This window comes from Lepidochelys kempii, chromosome 2 (genome assembly GCF_965140265.1).
Source record: "Lepidochelys kempii isolate rLepKem1 chromosome 2, rLepKem1.hap2, whole genome shotgun sequence".
Lineage (NCBI taxonomy): Eukaryota > Metazoa > Chordata > Testudines > Cheloniidae > Lepidochelys > Lepidochelys kempii.
Genome location: NC_133257.1, coordinates 40,168,159 through 40,187,050, shown reverse-complemented (window position 1 = coordinate 40,187,050; position 18,892 = coordinate 40,168,159). Strand labels below are relative to the sequence as shown.

Here is an 18,892-nt window from a genome sequence, read left to right as displayed (position 1 = left end):
ACCTTTTCATCGACCCATTCATGGAAGATCAGTGTTTTCCAGTGCCATTCTTAAAAAGAATCCTTCATCTCCATCACCAGTGTGGGAACTGGTTCCCTTGTGGGACATTAATATGGTCTTGTCGGCTCTGGTGGGACCTGTGTTTGAGCCTCTGGCATCCTGTGCCTTTCCTCTCTTATGTCAAAAAAACTGCATTCCTTGTGGTGATCACGTCTGTGAGAAGAGTGTGGAATTACAGGCTCTGATTGCAGTGTCTCCTTATATACAATTCTCCAAAGACAGTGATGTTGCGGCTGCACCTGAAATTTGTCTAAAGTGGTCTTGTGGCATACTTGTTTGTATTTGTTCCTGAACTGCCCTCATCTCTGGAGGAGCAGTGTCTTCATGCATTAGATGTCAGATAGTGTCTGGTCTTTTACTTGGAGAGAACTAAACCCTTTTGGGCTTCGCCTCACCTGTTTGTGTTGTGTTTGTGAAGACCATATGAAGGCACAGTAGTCTAATCACAGACTGTCTCTAAGAGCATAGCATCCTACATCAAGATTGCATACGAAACAGCTTTGACTATCCCTGTATGTGTGCAAGTTCATTCTATGAGAGTGCAAGCTACAATAGCGTTCTTAAGTGACATCTCAATTCTGAATATTTGCAGGGCTGCCACATAGTCATTGATACATACTTTTACAAACCATTACGCCATTACTGCAGCATCCAGAGCAGACGCAGACTTTGGGAAGGTGGTCCTGAAGTCCTTGTTAAATAGATTCTGAGCCTCAGCTTGCCTCCTGTGAATAGTGCTTGTGAGTCACCGAAATGGAATACACAGTTGCATCTACTCAAAGACGAAGGAATGGTTACTTCCTGTAACAGTGGTTCTTTGAGATGTGATGTAGGCTTGTATTCCATGACCGACCCTCTGTTCCCTGTACATTGGAGTCTAGTCTCTCGGCATTTGGTGTGAAGGAATTGATGGGGTCAGGGTGGCATCAGGGGAGGGGCTCTGACTACAAGACGCGACCGCTGCCTCTCTACAAGCAAAATTCTCTGGCTGTGGTATGCTGGGTGTGCACACACCTAAATGGAATACATGACTGAGTCACATCTTAAAGAACAACAATTATAGTAAGTAACCATTTCTTCTGTGGTGTGAATGAAATGTGAACTAGAAAACACAACACATTTAGAACAAAAACCAGAGACGTTTCCTTGAGACTTGTACTAAGGATATGTTTGTTACATTAGTTACATGTAATCCTTTCTAACTATCATAATCATAACTACCTGGGCTGGTTTAAGATTAAGTGCATTTATAACGTTACATATATTTATGCAGTAGGAACATATTTTCTGTTTAAGTGTAATATTTGGGCTTGATTTGAATTTCATGATTCTATGAAACATGTCTGTTTGATCAAAGTAAAAGTTGCAGGATGCTGAAATCATGTGAATAGATTCAAAGTACTGCACTATTATTTAGAACTTCTATTATGACAGTACCTGGCACATTAACTGATGAATATATATCAGAACTAATGTTATATAATGAACTCTTGAATGAACAAAAAAGGAAAAGTACTTTGATTAGATTTTTTTCCCCTCTTTGCTTGGAAACTTAAAATTAACTACAATGTTACATACTTTATTAGCAGTCACCAGTCTGAAGTGCTGTGTGTTTTATAACACCATTACTGTGAGAAATTTGTGAAAGATGCATATATAGCAATTAATTTAAACTAAAAAGATTAATTATTATTTGCAATGTATTTTTCCATTGTAAGGAAAATTGCACAGTATTTTTGTATTTCACTGATGTTAGAGCAAAAGATGTTTTCGTAGAGTAGATATTTTGTGGTGAGTTTTTCATATGCAGACTATTTGAGGAATGATTATATTTGATCTGTGCTAGCAATGCAGGAATATAATTTCTTCCTTTTAATTTATTTCAGGTTTAGTCAATTTCATGATGATGATAAATTGTAATGACCATGTTTATATAAATATATATAGATATAATATATTATATATTTTTTATATATTTATTTTAATATATTTTGAGGCAACGATAAAGAAAAAAATCAAGTGGTTTTATGTTGAAGTAGAGCAACACATCATAATTTTATTTTTAAAGTAGTGCCCACTATGTCCTAGGAATTTTCCAAAATCTGAAGAAAGACTGTCAGATAAAATAATTTAATTACCAGAAGTTGGTGTGACACCCTGGCACCCAAGTATTCATCACTGTCATGTTATTAGGATATGTTTTGTACAAAGTATGCCTTGTGAGTTATCATTCTAAAAGTCTTGATCTGCTAGACATTAATATCTTGTTGGATTATATGTGCTATCATAGTTTGTGAAGTTAGGAAGTTTGGCTGTGTATGTGTTAGTGAAACATGTTGTGAGGTTGAAAACACCCACAAGCAGCCTTTCAGGTACAACGGTAAAAAGGCCAAACAGTGTTAATGGTTTATTGAGGAAATGCACACAAGTCCCAGGAACTGTGTACAATAGAAACCTCTCATAGATAGCACTACACAGTGGGAACTGTTTGACCCAGGTCACAGCAAAAGAGCTTTCCAGCAAATGGGAAGAAGATATAAAAGGGGGACAATGACATCATGATGGGACCTCATTCTCCCTACAACAACATATCTGGAAACACCTGAGGGGCAAGGACTGAACTCTGTGAAGTGTTGATCCCAGGGTAGAGGGATTTTTAGCGTATTTTTAGTGTATGAAAACTTGGGAAAGCCAGGGCAGCTTGTGCCTTAAGAATCTGCTAGCCTGTATATCACTCAGGGTGAGAATTTGCTAATTCATATCCTACCTATTTAGTATATTAAGCTCAGTTTGTGGTTTTGTTTATTTACTATTTATTGCTTTGATCTCTTAGCTATCATTTATAATCACTTACAATCTATCCTTTAGTAGTTAATAAACTTGTTTTTGTTTTGTCTAAAACCAGTATGGAACTCATACTTGGGGCAGAAAGCTGTTGCATATCTTCCTCCACATGGAGGGTGGGGACAAATTTTATGAGCTTATGCTGTACAGTTCCCTGTGCAGTGCAAGACTATATAATTTGGGGTTTACACTCCAGAGGGGGTGCGTGCCTTAGCAACTGGGAGGTGCCTTAGCTGAGCCTTCCCATGCGGAGCTGATGTTAGCATCTGTGTGTGAAGCTGCAGTGGGGTGTGTCCCTATCTGTGTGAGTTCTGGTGAAAGAGCAAGCTTGGAGAGCTTGGCAACTTATCACAGCACCACTATGTGAAAGGGAGCCCAGGCTGGTGAGTCAGGAAGGCTCAGTGGTACCTCAGTTCCAAGTGGCACCCCAGGAGGAACCCATTACAGTTGGGTTTTCAATAAATATTAACAATAATGAGTAAGTAGCATACTTTATTTTTCAGGGCCACCATGCAGGTGGGGGCGAGGTTGAGCTTTCATTCTGAACCACAGAATAATTTGTTCTGTGATGTCCCAGGATAGAAGGGAGTTCTGATTTCAGGAGAGTATTTTTCTAAAACCTAATGTTTGATTGAAAATAGTTATATGGTGATAGTTTTGTGTTTTCATAAAGATTTGTGTGTTTATATATTTAGAAACATAACAGTAAAAATATGGAAAAAATCTGTACAGCAATCAATATCAGCAAGCAACAATAGGTAGAAACTTTAAAAGGAAACATTTAAAATTTCAGTTTGGTCAAACGTGTAATGTTATATGGGGAGAAAGTTACTAAGTGGGGAAAAGAGATTATCATTCTACTGGAGTATAGGTTATTGCTATTCAATTAAGAGTTTTTCTGTCTGTGTGAAATAAAATCTGAGGAGGAGAAAGAATAGGATAGAAATCAAAAGTTTGTTGCTTTTCCCAGACATCTCTTTGGCTTGACAAATATGCATGCCCCTTTTGTACTTCTGCTCTGAAGTGCAGGGGCATCACAACAGAGAATATTCTGGGAAAGATATACGGTAACTCCTCACGTAACGTTGTAGTTATGTTCCTGAAAAATGCGACTCTAAGCGAAATGATGTTGAGCGAATCCAATTTCCCCATAAGAATTAATGTAAATAGCGGGAGTTATGTTCCAGGGAAATTTTTTTTGCCAGACAAAAGACTACACACACACATTATCAAGGTTCCTTCCCCACTCTGAACTCTAGGGTACAGATGTGGGGACCTACATGAAAGACCCCCTAAGCTTATTCTTACCAGCTTAGGTTAAAAACTTCCTCAAGGTACAAACTTTGCCTTGTCCATGACCCTATGCTGCCACCACCAAATGTGTTAAACAAAGAGGAGGGAAAGAGCTCACTTGGAGACGTCTTCCCCCAAAATATCCCCACAAGCCCTACACACCCTTTCCTGGGGAAGGCTTGATAAAAAATGCTCACCAATTTGTACAGGTGAACACAGACCCAAACCCTTGGATCTTAAGAACAATGAAAAAACAATCAGGTTCTTAAAAGAAGAATTTTAATTAAAGAAAAGGTAAAAGAATCACCTCTGTAAAATCAGGATGGTAAATACCTTACAGGGTAATCCGATTCAAAACATAGGGAATCCCTCTAGGCAAAACCTTAAGGTACAAATAGACACAAAAACAGGAATATACATTCCATTCAGCACAGCCTATTTTACCAGCCATTAAACAAAAGGAAATCTAACACATTTCTCGCTAGATTACTTACTAACTTTTTACAGGAGCTAAAAAGTTTTTTTCTGAGCTACGTTCCTGATCTGTTCCCGGCAAAAGCATCACCCAGACAGACCCTTTGTCCCCACCCCCCAGCTCCAGCTTTGAAAGTATCTTGTCTCCTCATTGGTCATTTTGGTCAGGTGCCAGTGAGGTTAGCTTAGCTTCTTAACTCTTTAAAGGTGAAAGCGTTTTTCCTCTGGCCAGGAGGGATTTAAAGGTGGTTACCTTTCCCTTTGTACTTATGACACACACACACAGAGTATAAGTTTTAAACAAATAATTTAATACTGTACACAGCGATGATGATTGTGAAGCTTGGTTGAGGTGGTGGAGTCAGAGGGTGGGATATTTCCCAGGGAATGCCTTACTGCTAAATGATGAACTAGCAATTGGCTGAGCCCTCAAGGGTTAACTCGTTGTTAATGTAGCCTCACACTCTACAAGGCAGCACGAATGGAGGGAGGGGAGACAGCATGGCAGACAGAGACAGAGATGTGCATTTTCCCTTTAAGTACGCTGACACCACGCTTAAGTACACTACCTAGTTAAGTAAATCAGCAAGCTGAGACCGCAGCAGCTGCTGCCAGGAAGCTCCCTCCATCCTGAGCCCTGTCGTGGTGTCCCCCCGCTCTATGGAGATGGTGTAAGCTGAGGGCAGGAGCAGGGGGGAGGGGGTCACCCTGACATTACCCCTCCGCCCCCTCCAAGCAGGAGGCTCTGGAGAGCAGCTCCAAGGCATAGGGCAGGAGCAGCATATGGCAGTGGGGGGAGGGACAGCTGAACTGCTGGCAATTGATAGTCTGCTTGGTGGCTGCTGCACAGGGAACTTAGGGGAGCGGGGAGCTGATAGGGGGGCTGCTGGTCCACCCTGGTTCCAAGCCCCCACCAGTTAGCTGCAACGGGCTGCTCTTCCTGCAAGCAGTGGACAAAGCAGGCGGCTGCCAAACGACGTTATAAGGGAGCATTGCACAACTTTAAACGAACATGTTCCCTAATTGATCAGCAATGTAACAACGTTAACTGGGACGAATTTAAGTGAGGAGTTACTGTACCCAGAAATCTCTCCGCTTTGATGTGTTGCTGTAACACTTTTCAAACAAATGAGAAAGGTTGAACACCCTCTGTGGGTGGTGTTGTGTGGTATAATATCAAATAAGAATTGCAAGCAATGTCAGTGGGTTCCAAGTAGAAAGACCACAAGTAGTCAACACCTGAGCTTTGTCTGACCAAAAAGATGATCTCTACATCTGCCCAGCATCCTTTAACAACTTGATGTAGAACTGGCATAGTACTGACTCAGAGGGAGGATGTCATCAACACTATTTCCTGAAACAACTTTGGAAGCCTCCTAAATAAGTAGTGTCCCTAGCCTGAACTTACTTAGCTTCTCTCTTTTGAGACTATATCATGAGGGCTGCAGATCATATCAAAAGTGTCTTACACTTTTTCTTTCCTTTTTTCTCTCTCTGGCTTGGTGTTTTTCCTTTGTTTTGGGGGCAGCATGACACAGAAATCCAATCCTTAACTCTCCTCTTTGTTATGGTGACTGTGCTTCCTGTTCTCTGCTGCATCTAATCCTTAACCTTCCTTTTTTACTTCTGGCTGCTGCACCTGATCCCAGGGACATCCTACTACCTTGCCTTCTCTTTTCTTGGGCATCCTCATCTCTGATGTTTCCTTTCTCCACTTGTTGGCTGCCCTCTCTGTTCTAGTTTTCCTTAGTTAGGGTGTGTCTACACTACGGAATAAGGTCGAAGTTATAGAAGTCATTTTTTTATATATTCGAGTGTGTGTATCCCCACAGAAAATGCTCTAAGTGCACTAAGTGCATTAACTCGGCGGAGTGCTTCCACAGTACCGAGGCAAGCGTCGACTTCTGGAGCGTTGCACTGTGGGTAGCTATCCCACAGTCCCCGCAGTCTCCGCTGCCCATTGGAATTCTGGGTTGAGATCCCAATCCCTGATGGGACTAAAACATTGTCGCGGGTGGTTCTGGGTACATATCGTCAGGCCCCCGTTCCCTCCCTCCCTCCGTGAAAGCAAGGGCAGACAATTGTTTTGCACCTTTTTTCCTGAGTTACCTGTGCAGACGCCATACCACGGCAAGCATGGAGCCCGCTCAGGTAACTGTCACCCTGTGTCTCCTGGGTGCTGGCAGACGAGGTACTGCATTGCTACACAGCAGTAGCAACCCCTTGCCTTGTGGCAGCAGACGGTACAGTACGACTGGTAGCCGTCATCATCATGTCCGAGGTGCTCCTGGCCACGTCGGCTTGGAGCACCTGGGCAGACATGGGCACAGGGACTAAATTTGGAGTGACTTGACCAGGTCATTCTCTTTAGTCCTGCAGTCAGTCCTATTGAACCGTCTTATGGTGAGCGGGCAGGCGATACGGACTGCTAGCAGTCGTACTGTACCATCTTCTGCTGAGCAGCCATGAGATGTGGATGGCATGCAGTCCTTCTGCACCGTCTGCTGCCAGCCAAAGATGTAAAAGATAGATGGAGTGGATCAAAACAAGAAATAGACCAGATTTGTTTTGTACTCATTTGCTTCTCCCCCTCCCCTGTCTAGGGGACTCATTCTTCTAGGTCACACTGCAGTCACTCACAGAGAAGGTGCAGCGAGGTAAATCTAGCCATGTATCAATCAGAGGCCAGGCTAACCTTCTTGTTCCAATAAGAACGATAACTTAGGTGCACCATTTCTTATTGGAACCCTCCGTGAAGTCCTGCCTGAAATACTCCTTGATGTAAAGACACCCCCTTTGTTGATTTTAGCTCCCTGAAGCCAACCCTGTAAGCCGTGTCCTCAGTCGCCCCTCCCTCCGTCAGAGCAACGGCAGACAATCGTTCCGCGCCTTTTTTCTGTGCGGACGCCATACCAAAGCAAGCATGGAGGCCGCTCAGCTCACTTTGGCAATTAGGAGCACATTAAACACCACACGCATTATCCAGCAGTATATGCAGCACCAGAACCTGGCAAAGCGATACCGGGCGAGGAGGCGACGTCAGTGCGGTCACGTGAGTGATCAGGACATGGACACAGATTTCTCTGAAAGTATGGGCCCTGCCAATGCATGCATCATGGTGCTAATGGGGCAGGTTCATGCTGTGGAATGCCGATTCTGGGCTCGGGAAACAAACACAGACTGGTGGGACCGCATAGTGTTGCGGGTCTGGGACGATTCCCAGTGGCTGCGAAACTTTCGCATGCATAAGGGCACTTTCATGGAACTTTGTGACTTGCTTTCCCCTGCCCTGAAGCGCATGAATACCAAGATGAGAGCAACCCTCACAGTTGAGAAGCGAGTGGCGATAGCCCTGTGGAAGCTTGCAACGCCAGACAGCTACCGGTCAGTTGGGAATCAATTTGGAGTGGGCAAATCTACTGTTGGGGCTGCTGTGATGCAAGTAGCCCACGCAATCAAAGATCTGCTGATATCAAGGGTAGTGACCCTGGGAAATATGCAGGTCATAGTGGATGGCTTTGCTGCAATGGGATTCCCTAACTGTAGTGGGGCCATAGACAGAACCCATATCCCTATCTTCGCACCGGAGCACCAAGCCGGCGAGTACATAAACCGCAAGGGGTACTTTTCAATAGTGCTGCAAGCTCTGGTGGATCACAAGGGACATTTCACCAACATCAACATGGGATGGCCGGGAAAGGTACATGACGCTCGCATCTTCAGGAACTCTGGTCTGTTTCAAAAGCTGCAGGAAGGAACTTTATTCCCAGACCAGAAAATAACTGTTGGGGATGTTGAAATGCCTATAGTTATCCTTGGGGACCCAGCCTACCCCTTAATGCCATGGCTCATGAAGCCGTACACAGGCAGCCTGGACAGTAGTCAGGAGCTGTTCAACTACAGGCTGAGCAAGTGCAGAATGGTGGTAGAATGTGCATTTGGACGTTTAAAGGCACGCTGGCGCAGTTTACTGACTCGCTTAGACCTCAGTGAAACCAATATTCCCACTGGTTTCAGAGTAACAGCCGTGTTAGTCTGTATTCGCAAAAAGAAAAGGAGTACTTGTGGCACCTTAGAGACTAACCAATTTATTAGAGCATAAGCTTTCGTGAGCTACAGCTCACTTCCTCAGATGCATATCGTGGAAACTGCTTGCTGTGTGCTCCACAATATTTGTGAGAGTAAGGGGGAGACGTTTATGGCGGGGTGGGAGGTTGAGGCAAATCACCTGGCAGCTGGTTACGCACAGCCAGACACCAGGGCGGTTAAAAGAGCACAGGAGGGCGCGGTACGGATCAGAGAAGCTTTGAAAACCAGTTTCATGACTGGCCAGGCTACAGTGTGAAAGTTCTGTTTGTTTCTCCTTGATAAAACCCCCCACCCCCTTGGTTCACTCTACTTTCCTGTAAGCTAACCACCCTCCTCTCCTCCCTTCGATCACCGTTTGCAGAGGCAATAAAGTCATTGTTGCTTCACATTCATGCATTCTTTATTCATTCATCACACAAATAGGGGGATGACTACCGAGGTAGCCCAGGAGGGGTGGTGGAGGAGGGAAGGAAAATGCCACACAGCACTTTAAGCACAGCACTTTAAAAGTTTACAACTTTAAAATGTATTGAATGCCAGCTTTCTTTTTTTTTGGGCAATCCTCTGTGGCGGAGTGGCTGGTTGGCCGGTGGCCCCTCCACCGCGTTCTTGGGTGTCTGGGTATGGAGGCTATGGAACTTGGGGAGGAGGGCAGTTGGTTACACAGGGGCTGTAGTGGCAGTCTGTGCTCCAGCTGCCTTTGCTGCAGCTCAACCATACACTGGAGCATACTGGTTTGGTCCTCCAGCAGCCTCAGCATTGAATCCTGCCTCCTCTCATCACGCTGCCGCCACATTTGAGCTTCAGCCCTGTCCTCAGCCCGCCACTTACTCTCTTCAGCCCGCCACCTCTCCTCCCGGTCATTTTGTGCTTTCCTGCACTCTGACATTATTTGCCTCCACGCATTCGTCTGTGCTCTGTCAGTGCAGGAGGACAGCATGAGCTCGGAGAACATTTCATCTCGAGTGCGTTTTTTTTTTCTTTCTAATCTTCACTAGCCTCTGGGAAGGAGAAGATCCTGTGATCATTGAAACACATGCAGCTGGTGGAGAAAAAAAAAGGAACAGCGGTATTTAAAAAGACACATTTTATAAAACAGTGGCTACACTCTTTCAGAGTAAACCTTGCTGTTAACATTACATACATAGCACATGTGCTTTTGTTACAAGGTCGCATTTTGCCTCCCCCCACCGCGTGGCTACCCCCTCAACCCTCCCCCCTCCCCGTGGCTAACAGCGGGGGACATTTCTGTTTAGCCACAGGCAAACAGCCCAGCAGGAACGGGCTCCTCTGAGTGTCCCCTGAAGAAAAGCACTCTATTTCAACCAGGTGACCATGAATGATATCTCACTCTCCTGAGGATAACACAGAGAGATAAAGAACGGATGTTGTTTGAACGCCAGCAAACATACACTGCAATGCTTTGTTGTACAATGGTTCCCGAGTACGTGTTACTGGCCTGGAGTGGTAAAGTGTCCTACCATGAAAGACACAACAAGGCTGCCCTCCCCAGAAACCTTTTGCAAAGGCTTTGGGAGTACATCCAGGAGAGCCGTGAATGCCAGGGCAAAGTTATCCTTTTCACATGCTTGCTTTTAAACCATGTATAGTATTTTAAAAGGTACACTCACCGGAGGTCCCTTCTCCGCCTTCCGGGTCCAGGAAGCAGCCTTGGGTGGGTTCAGGGGGTACTGGCTCCAGGTCCAGGGTGAGAAACAGTTCCTGGCTGTCGGGAAAACTGGTTTCTCCGCTTTCTTGCTGTGAGCTATCTACAACCTCATCATCAGCATCATCTTCTTCGTCCCCAAAGCCTGCTTCCGTGTTTCCTCCATCTCCATTGAAGGAGTCAAACAACACGACTGGGGTAGTGGTGGCTGAACCCCCTAAAATGGCATGCAGCTCATCATAGAAGCGTCATGTTTGGGGCTCTGACCCAGAGCGGCTGTTCGCCTCTCTGGTTTTCTGGTAGGCTTGCCTCAGCTCCTTCAGTTTCACGCGGCACTGCTTCGGGTCCCTGTTATGGCCTCTGTCCTTCATGCCCTGGGAGATTTTGACAAAGGTTTTGGCATTTCGAAAACTGGAACGGAGTTCTGATAGCACGGATTCCTCTCCCCAAACAGCGATCAGATCCCGTACCTCCCGTTCGGTCCATGCTGGAGCTCTTCTGCGATTCTGGGACTCCATCATGGTCACCTCTGCTGATGAGCTCTGCATGGTCACCTGCAGCTTGCCACGGTGGCCAAACAGGAAATGAGATTCAAAAGTTCGCGGTTCTTTTCCTGTCTACCTGGCCAGTGCATCTGAGTTGAGAGTGCTGTCCAGAGCAGTCACAATGGAGCACTCTGGGATAGCTCCCGGAGGCCAATACTGTCGAATTGTGTCTACAGTACCCCAAATTCGAGCCAGCAAGGCCGATTGAAGCACTAATCCACTTGTCAGGGGTGGAGGAAGGAAATCGATTTTAAGAGCCCTTTAAGTCGAAATAAAGGGCTTCGTGTGGACGGGTGCAGGTTTTCATCGATTTAACGCTGCTAAATTCAACCTAAAGTCCTAGTGTAGACCAGGGCTTAGTTAGTAATAGTGAGTTATTTACAGAGTTGGCTTTTTTCTTCTCTTGAGTGAATCATTCTATTGACGTTAACTCATCACATGCTGTTGAATAATGAAAGTAAAAACCATCTGGCAAGTGCCACATATTTAACATATAATGTTAAATGCTCTTGAAAATTAGGGTTAAATGAATATACTTTTAAGTAACTACAGATTTGGTCTTACAAAAGATTCCCCATCCAAGAAGTGGTCTATAAAAACCCAAGCTCTCTCTAAGATGGAAAAACAGCAGTGGAACAGCCGGAGAAAGAATCCGTCTTGTTCTTATTCCTTGGAGGTATTTTGAAGCGGGAGGTTCTGAATTCCTCCTCTTCTCCCTGAACTAATAGCTTTTTAGGGCTACTTGTCTTATTTTCAAAAACAATTCCTGGGTATTTCCCACTGTCACTGGTAGATTTGCTATAGCTCTCCTCACTCATCCATACCCAATATATTGTGTTCTCTTTTCTCTTCGGAGATAGGAGGCCTAGAATTTTAAAGGCAATCCATCCTCTCTGCTGCAGGGCTAGTAACATTTGTTCCTCTTCGATGAATGGTTTTTGAGTTTCTACTTGACTTATTTAAGAAATGGTCCATGGGGAGGTGAGTCACCCCATCCTGTTCATGAAATGGTTAAAAAAAAGTCCGTAAAAACTTTCATATTTGGAGTCAACATGGTTAACTATTGTTATAGAGACCCACTTGATCTGATTGTATCAATTGCTTTCTAGCACTGCAGTTACTTCCAGTTCAGTCTCAGGAACTGGTTCTCCAGTCCTGTACTTTTCATTTTGGTCTTTCATTCCCCAGAGCCAATGCCTAGTTTATAGCACCTGTAGGAGCCCACCTCAGGAAGAAGGGATAGAGGGTGATAGTAATTCCCTGTCTCAGTTACTGACTCATTGGGGACAGTGTTCTGATTCTTAAACAGAAAAGCTCTCTGACCTCCACCTGGAATCTTAATCACCTGGGGATCCAGCCTATCTCTCTGTAAAGGCTGATAAAATGACGTTACCAGTCTGGGGGTTCTATTCTCTACAGCCCTGCCCCTTTTATGAGCTGCTTTTTTTTCCTTGTATCCTGTACTGAGGTTTTCCCTTGTGCTGCTTCTAGCTTTCAACCCTGCAACAGTTCTTTTTATGCACCTAAGCCAAATGGGAGCAGAACTTTGACAAAATAAGCATCACTCAGTAACCCTTCTGCCAAGCAGAGCCAGCAGCAACCAGGGCTGGGTTCAGTATCTAGGGGTTCCTTTCCATTGATACAACACAGAACTGGCTCAAGCCCCCACCCAGTAACCTGGGAAAATTACACACCCTGGGTGCCTCTGAGAGTCATTATTTCCCCACTTGCAAGCACAGGGTCGAGTGTAGAAAAGAAAAGTTTAATAAAAGGAAAGAAGTAACTCATTGTTAATTTGGGAAAACACGGCAAACAGGATTTATAAACATAAACCATGAGCAAAGTAAGTTGGGCAGTGTCCTTTTCCCCTCAGGTTCTTAAATCCAGCAACCCAAAAATCCCTTTAACATGCCCATCCCTTCTCTGCACCCCACTCACAGTTGCTGTCCTTGGTTAGTGCAGACCCAGAGTTCAGAGGTGCATCTGCAGAGTTCACCTCTCACCCTGAATGGAAGTCAGGAGGCACCTTACTTGCTCCATGGGCCCTCTCCGCCGGCCGCCCCGCCAGCCACTTGCTGCGCCTCTCCGCCGGCCGCCCCGCCAGCCGCTTGTTGCACCTCTCCGCCGGCTGCCCTACCGGCTGCTCATTCTGCTCGGTGCCTGACCAGCTGCTCATTCGCCAGCCAACTATCAATCACCTTCTGCTGCCACCTGTGTCTCTGCTCTGACCTCTGCACATCAGTCTCTTAATGATTTTCAGCTCTTTGCAGGCTGGGCAAAAACACTGCCTCATCTCAAGCAATTTCAGCTCTCAGTGATTGTCAGCCCTGGGTAGAGCACAGTCCCACCACAACTGATTTTTACCTCCGACTGAGCATTTAAAATAACAAAGAAGCTCCCAATGAGCCCATTTAGCTCTTTCTTTAAACAGTGGGGAGGAATAGGTTAAACCAGTCCAGGGAGGACCCTTGGTGAGGGTGTGCAGCTTCCTAGTTCCCTGTTCCCTCCCCTTACTTCCACAGGGCTCTGGCATTCGAGCCCCTGGCTTAATGAGGTCCTTTCAGCTGAAGGTGACCCCCCTCATTTGGGACAGGTTAAGCACAGTCCTGCTTCCTTGTATTCCGACAATAATTACAACATTTTGGTAACAACATTTCACTACCTCTGCATTCAGTACTAAAGTGATTTGTACCCAACACCAGCCAAAATTGATTACTTTGTCACCATTCTATGTGCAGAATATCTAAGCAGAGCAGGAGCAAACTGTATTTACAAAGTCTCTCCCCCTGTCAGCTAGCGGTTAGGGAAGCATTCATTCAGACCCTACTTACAACTCTTAAGATAAAATTCTCCTGTGAGCAGGCTTCAGATCTTTTACCTTTTTGGGGGGAGGGGAGGCTCTTTCAGATTTTTGTCAGGCTTTTCTAACAGTTGAGCCTTTTCTTGTTTTTCTTTTTTGGGTAGAGTAAGCTGAATGTGTAGGGCATGGAAAGATGGTTCAGGGGAAATACAACTCTGAGTGAGTTGTATAGAATTGTTTTACAGTTAAGAATCATAAGGGCGATGTTTATTTTCTGGGGACTCCTCAAATTCATCAGTTGTAGCTTGTAAATTAACAAGAGGGGAAATGAGAGTCCTTAGTTTTTGTCAGTCAGCCTTGTCATTCTATTGGAAGGTGAAAAATGTCATTGTTCTAAGACTTTTAAACTAGTTTAGATGTTTAACTTAATTCTTTTAACATTGTATGAAAATAAAAATTGCCATAGTGACCCAGACCACTGGTTCATCTAGATCTGTATTCTCTCTCTGACGGTGGCCAGTATCTAATGATTCGGAGGAATGTTCAAGAAATCCAACAGTGCACAATTATGGTTATGACACTGTCCTTTTTCTGGTTTCTCTGAGTGCATCCCCACATGTGTTAGACTTTTTGCCTTTACCCATCAGGAGATTAAAATCTCACAATTTTCCCATTCTTATACTGGGATCTGGGTACAACTTCCCATCTGTGTCAAATGCTAACCATCATACAAACCTGACGGGTTCAGTCATCTGCTTGATCCTGTCTTTGGAGTCCTGTGACCAGTGATACAGCAACCAACAACCTTCTTAAAACAAGTATGTTTATTAGCAAATGGAACAAAGCATTAGAGAACATTATTTCAAAACAATTAACAGCCTACACACACACACTTTCACTTCAAGCTAAGTTAGGTGGGCTTCCTTCTAGAGTTTCAGAAAAAGAACAGATCTTTCTTACACTCTGTTAGGAAGTCAAGGATCTCCTGGGCCAGGCTTTGTCTCCGTGTGTCTATCCATCTGTTCCCATTTTTCTCAGGGCAACAGCCTTTTCTGAAAGATGCTATGCATGCCTGAGCGGAATTTCAGTATTACTCAGTGGTCTTTGTTACAGGGCCTGGGTGTGAAGTCTTCTTTCTACCTTAGGCTGTTTTTTCCCAGTTGACCAGCTTGGCCATTTAGGAAAATGCCTCCATGATGGCTGTTCATTGTTTGGCAGTTAGATTCATTCAGCCTTGCTGGCTTGCAATCGCTGTGTGTTCCCCTCTGACATTCCAACATGCCATCTCAAGAAATCCAATACATAAACCACATTTTGGGGGTACAAATAAGTGTTCCTTACTAAGCACCCTTACATTTTTCACAACCAGTAGATAGAGGAAATTATAAGTTTTTTTAACACTAGTTATATTAATTATATCACTTTCCTTTCCTTTTCTGAAATGTTTCTGTACTGAAATTTGCACTTTCCTTGATAAATTACTTTAAGCCTAAATTAGGGGTTGTCTATATACTACCCGCTGGATTGGTGGGCAGTGATCGATCCAGTGGGGGTCGATTTATCACGTCGAGTCTAGACGTGATAAATCGGCCGCCAGCTCTCTCCCATTGACTCCGGTACTCCACCAGGCGAGAGGCACAGGCGGAGTAGACGGGGGAGCGGCAGCAGTCGACTTACCGCAGTGAAGACACCGCGGTGAGTAGATCTAAGTACATCGACTTCAGCTACGTTATTCACGTAGCTGAAGTTGTGTAACTTAGATCAATTTCCGCCCTCCCTCCCCCAGTGTAGACCAGACCTTAGACTCTTTGTCTCACCAATTACATTCCAACAAGTTGTTTCATGCTTCCCAGTTTTAAAGTGTATTCTTTCGTTGTAGGTGCTCAGCAGTGAGCATCTGCCAGTTGCTGTTCTAAAGCTTTATATTCACTACTGAGAATACATTTATGGCCTGTTGCTTCCTGCATTTGAGTCTGTTCCAAATTCATTGCATATTGTTGGCAATAAAGGTCTGCAACTGTGGTATATTTAGAACACTGTAGTGTGAAGTGTAAAAATCCCATTCTGTGTATTATCTAACTTGTAAAATGTAAACTAAGGAGTTTAGTCACTGAACTAGGGCTTTTCTTTTTCTTTTAAGATGTCTCTCTCAGTAGACTAATTCTCAAGTTCTTGAACCTTATTTAATGTAAAATTTAAAATAATGCTTTGTGACATTTACTCAACAGTGATTTCAACTCTATCTAGGCATTTATAGGAATGTCTAGGATCCAGTACATTTCAGTCTTTTAAAAGACTGAATTTAGTTTTGAGAATAGGATCTGGACTTTAGCTTTCTCTTGAGCCCCAGAACTTATAAAGGTTTAGTTTGTTGTTCTTAAAAAATACTTCCTCTAAAAAGAAGTCTATTTTTCTTGATTTGACAGTGGGCAAGCTTATCTGTCTATTCCTGTTAACAATAAGTTTTTTAAAACTATAAATTAAGTCTCTGTAAAACTTGAGTTTTCTCAGGTCTAATTGATAAACCATCCACTTTGTCTTCTACACACTTAAAGACATTAAAGTAATTAAAGCTATCCCAGTGGAAGTGCTTCTCTATAGTGTTGTTTACCCTGTAAGACATGATGGTCTAGGTTCAGGTTGCTTTGTGGCTCCTTTTGTCAGTATAGCTGGCACAAAATTGCTCCAGAATAGCTGCATAAGCCCCCAGGGGAGTATTCACAAACCAAGGAGCCCTCCATGGGAGCCACATAGCCAGCTGTGCACTTCTTCCCAGTGCAGTGTGGGGGCTGGAGGGGAAGTGGCGTGTGTCCCCTGCATTGCTGCAGTTGCCTGTCAAGTGCATTTTGCATCACTGACCTTGCCTGCACCAGGGGACCAATCTGACTGCTGGCAGCTTCTGAGTGGGGGAAGAAGCCAGCTGGTTCTCCTTTGTCCATGTGCCAGCTCTAATAATTACCACCAGTAACTGTCTGAAAATGTACAGCAATTGGCACCTATGGTTGTTAGTTTCTTTGGGTCAAAACCTATTTCACACAGTACCAGGAAGGTCTAATCCCACTGGAATAAACAAAAAATATCAACTAAGGGGCAATGAGCCAACATAAACTGGTGTTAAGATCGATGCTTCCACTGAACAGCTTCAAAGAGGTGCTTCCCCACAATCTTTTTGCTGTTTCATGGTCTGCACATTCTTTCAAGATGTTCCTTCTTGCCCCTCCCCTTCCTTTTCATCCCCAACAAAGGTTAAAACACCTCTACCCCGATATAACGTGGTCCTCGGAAGCCAAAAAATCTTACCGTGTTATAGGTGAAACCGCATTATATCGAACTTGCTTTGGCCTCGAGCATTTCCATTAATAGTCACTTCCCGCCCTCTGACTGACCCCTCAGAACCCCCGACCCATCCAACCCCCCCAGCTCCTTGTCACTTGACTGCTCTCTCCAGAGACCTCCTGTTCCTAACCACCCCTCCCAAGACCCCACTCCCTATCTAACCTCCCCTGCTCCTTGTCCCCTGACCTCCCCCTCTAGAGACCCCCCCGCCCCCAATCACCCCCAGGACCCATTCTGTATATTTCTTGCAAATGGGAGACAGTTCCTCCCAGGTGTTCACAAAATGCATCTTAGGTTATGTCTTGCTATAATTTACTTTGCCACTGGTTTCTTTAGTTCACTCTGAAGTCCTTCTATTGGATTTAGATTAGGTGGCCGTGATCACCAAGTTGCTAAGTGCTTGATCTTTCCTTCAGAAAGCTATTTATAAAACCTGTTTTGAGGTGTGAAGCTACTTTTCCAGTGGGATAATTTGTATGCTACTATCTCTTCATACATTGCACTATCCCAAATGTTTCCAATAAAGCACAGCTTGCCAACCTATTTAGAAGAGAGGTGGTCTTCACAAAGGCAGTGCCTCCGCCGTGCTTGACAGTAGGAACCAACTATTTTTCTATATTAAATTCATTTTTATTCATTTAGATAGTTTATTTATAAAATTTGAACCTCTGAATACATTTCAGTGCACGCTTAAAAATCTAATAAAAACATTAAATTTTATCTTGATAACAATAAAAGGACCATCCCCAAAAGAGAAAAATCCCATAACAACCTTCATTGCTATTACCCTTATCCTTCCCTATTCCATCCTCTCCCAACTCTTTTGTCACCTTCACTTGTTGTACAACATGTAAATTTAGATTGCAAACTCTTTGGGAACTGTCTTTATGATATGAATAAAGACCAATTCTAGCCCAGCTTCCTGAGGGTAAAAGACTGATGGAAAAGCTAGGCCTTGCAGTATGCTGTAAATATCAACACAGATGAGAGCACTGTCAGACCAGGGAAGGAAACACTCCAGCACCTTCAGTAAAAGGATACTCCAACTCCCTCCACCAAGTATTATTAACTCAAATGCCTCAGTTACTGTGGTTACATGTGCTGAAAGAGTTTACCTCCTAGAAAAACAGGACTTAAGTTATATAGAGTTTTAAACACTTTCTGCACACAGAAATTAAGAGGGAGATGGTGAGTTTCTGGTGAATTAGTGTAATGTGTTCTTATGGCTTCCACATTCTGAAGTAGCCATGGCTTCTGAATTGGCCTACAAGTACTTAGCCCCATGTAGAATGTCTAGGCTTTCTCCTTACCCATGTACAGTTTCTAGATATTTTCATCATGGTGGAACATGTGTATATATATTTTATCATACCAGATAACTTTGCTCCAAAATTCTTCATCCTTTTGCAGATTGTCTTGAATACTTGGGGTTGTTTTGTTTCTTTCATATAGAGGCAGCACCAGCCTCTTCCTGGTAGGGGGACTGAGGTGAGCATAAAAATATATACAGACCTCTTTTAAGCTTCATCTATGGCAGCTCACTGGTGCAACATTTATTTCACAGACAATCAATAGAAAAAAAACCTAAGCCAATACATAAATAAACTACAATACATAAATAATATTAACAATAATAACAAATGCAAACTTCTGGAAAAAATTACTGGTTAATTAATACTAATAACTCATTATTTTAAATCAGAGAATGTACTGTATTATATTTTAAAATTAGACATTTGCACACCCAAGAAATTTGAGACAACACACACTACTATGTAAAGCAAA

At 43.8% G+C, this 18,892-nt stretch overlaps 1 protein-coding gene across 14 annotated transcripts in view; it reads left to right on the top strand.

Annotated features, from left to right (window-relative positions):
- Positions 1 to 18,892, top strand: part of VPS13B (vacuolar protein sorting 13 homolog B) — a 921,287-nt gene that overhangs the window by 251,746 nt on the left and 650,649 nt on the right. The gene's annotated exons all lie outside the window — the stretch shown is intronic.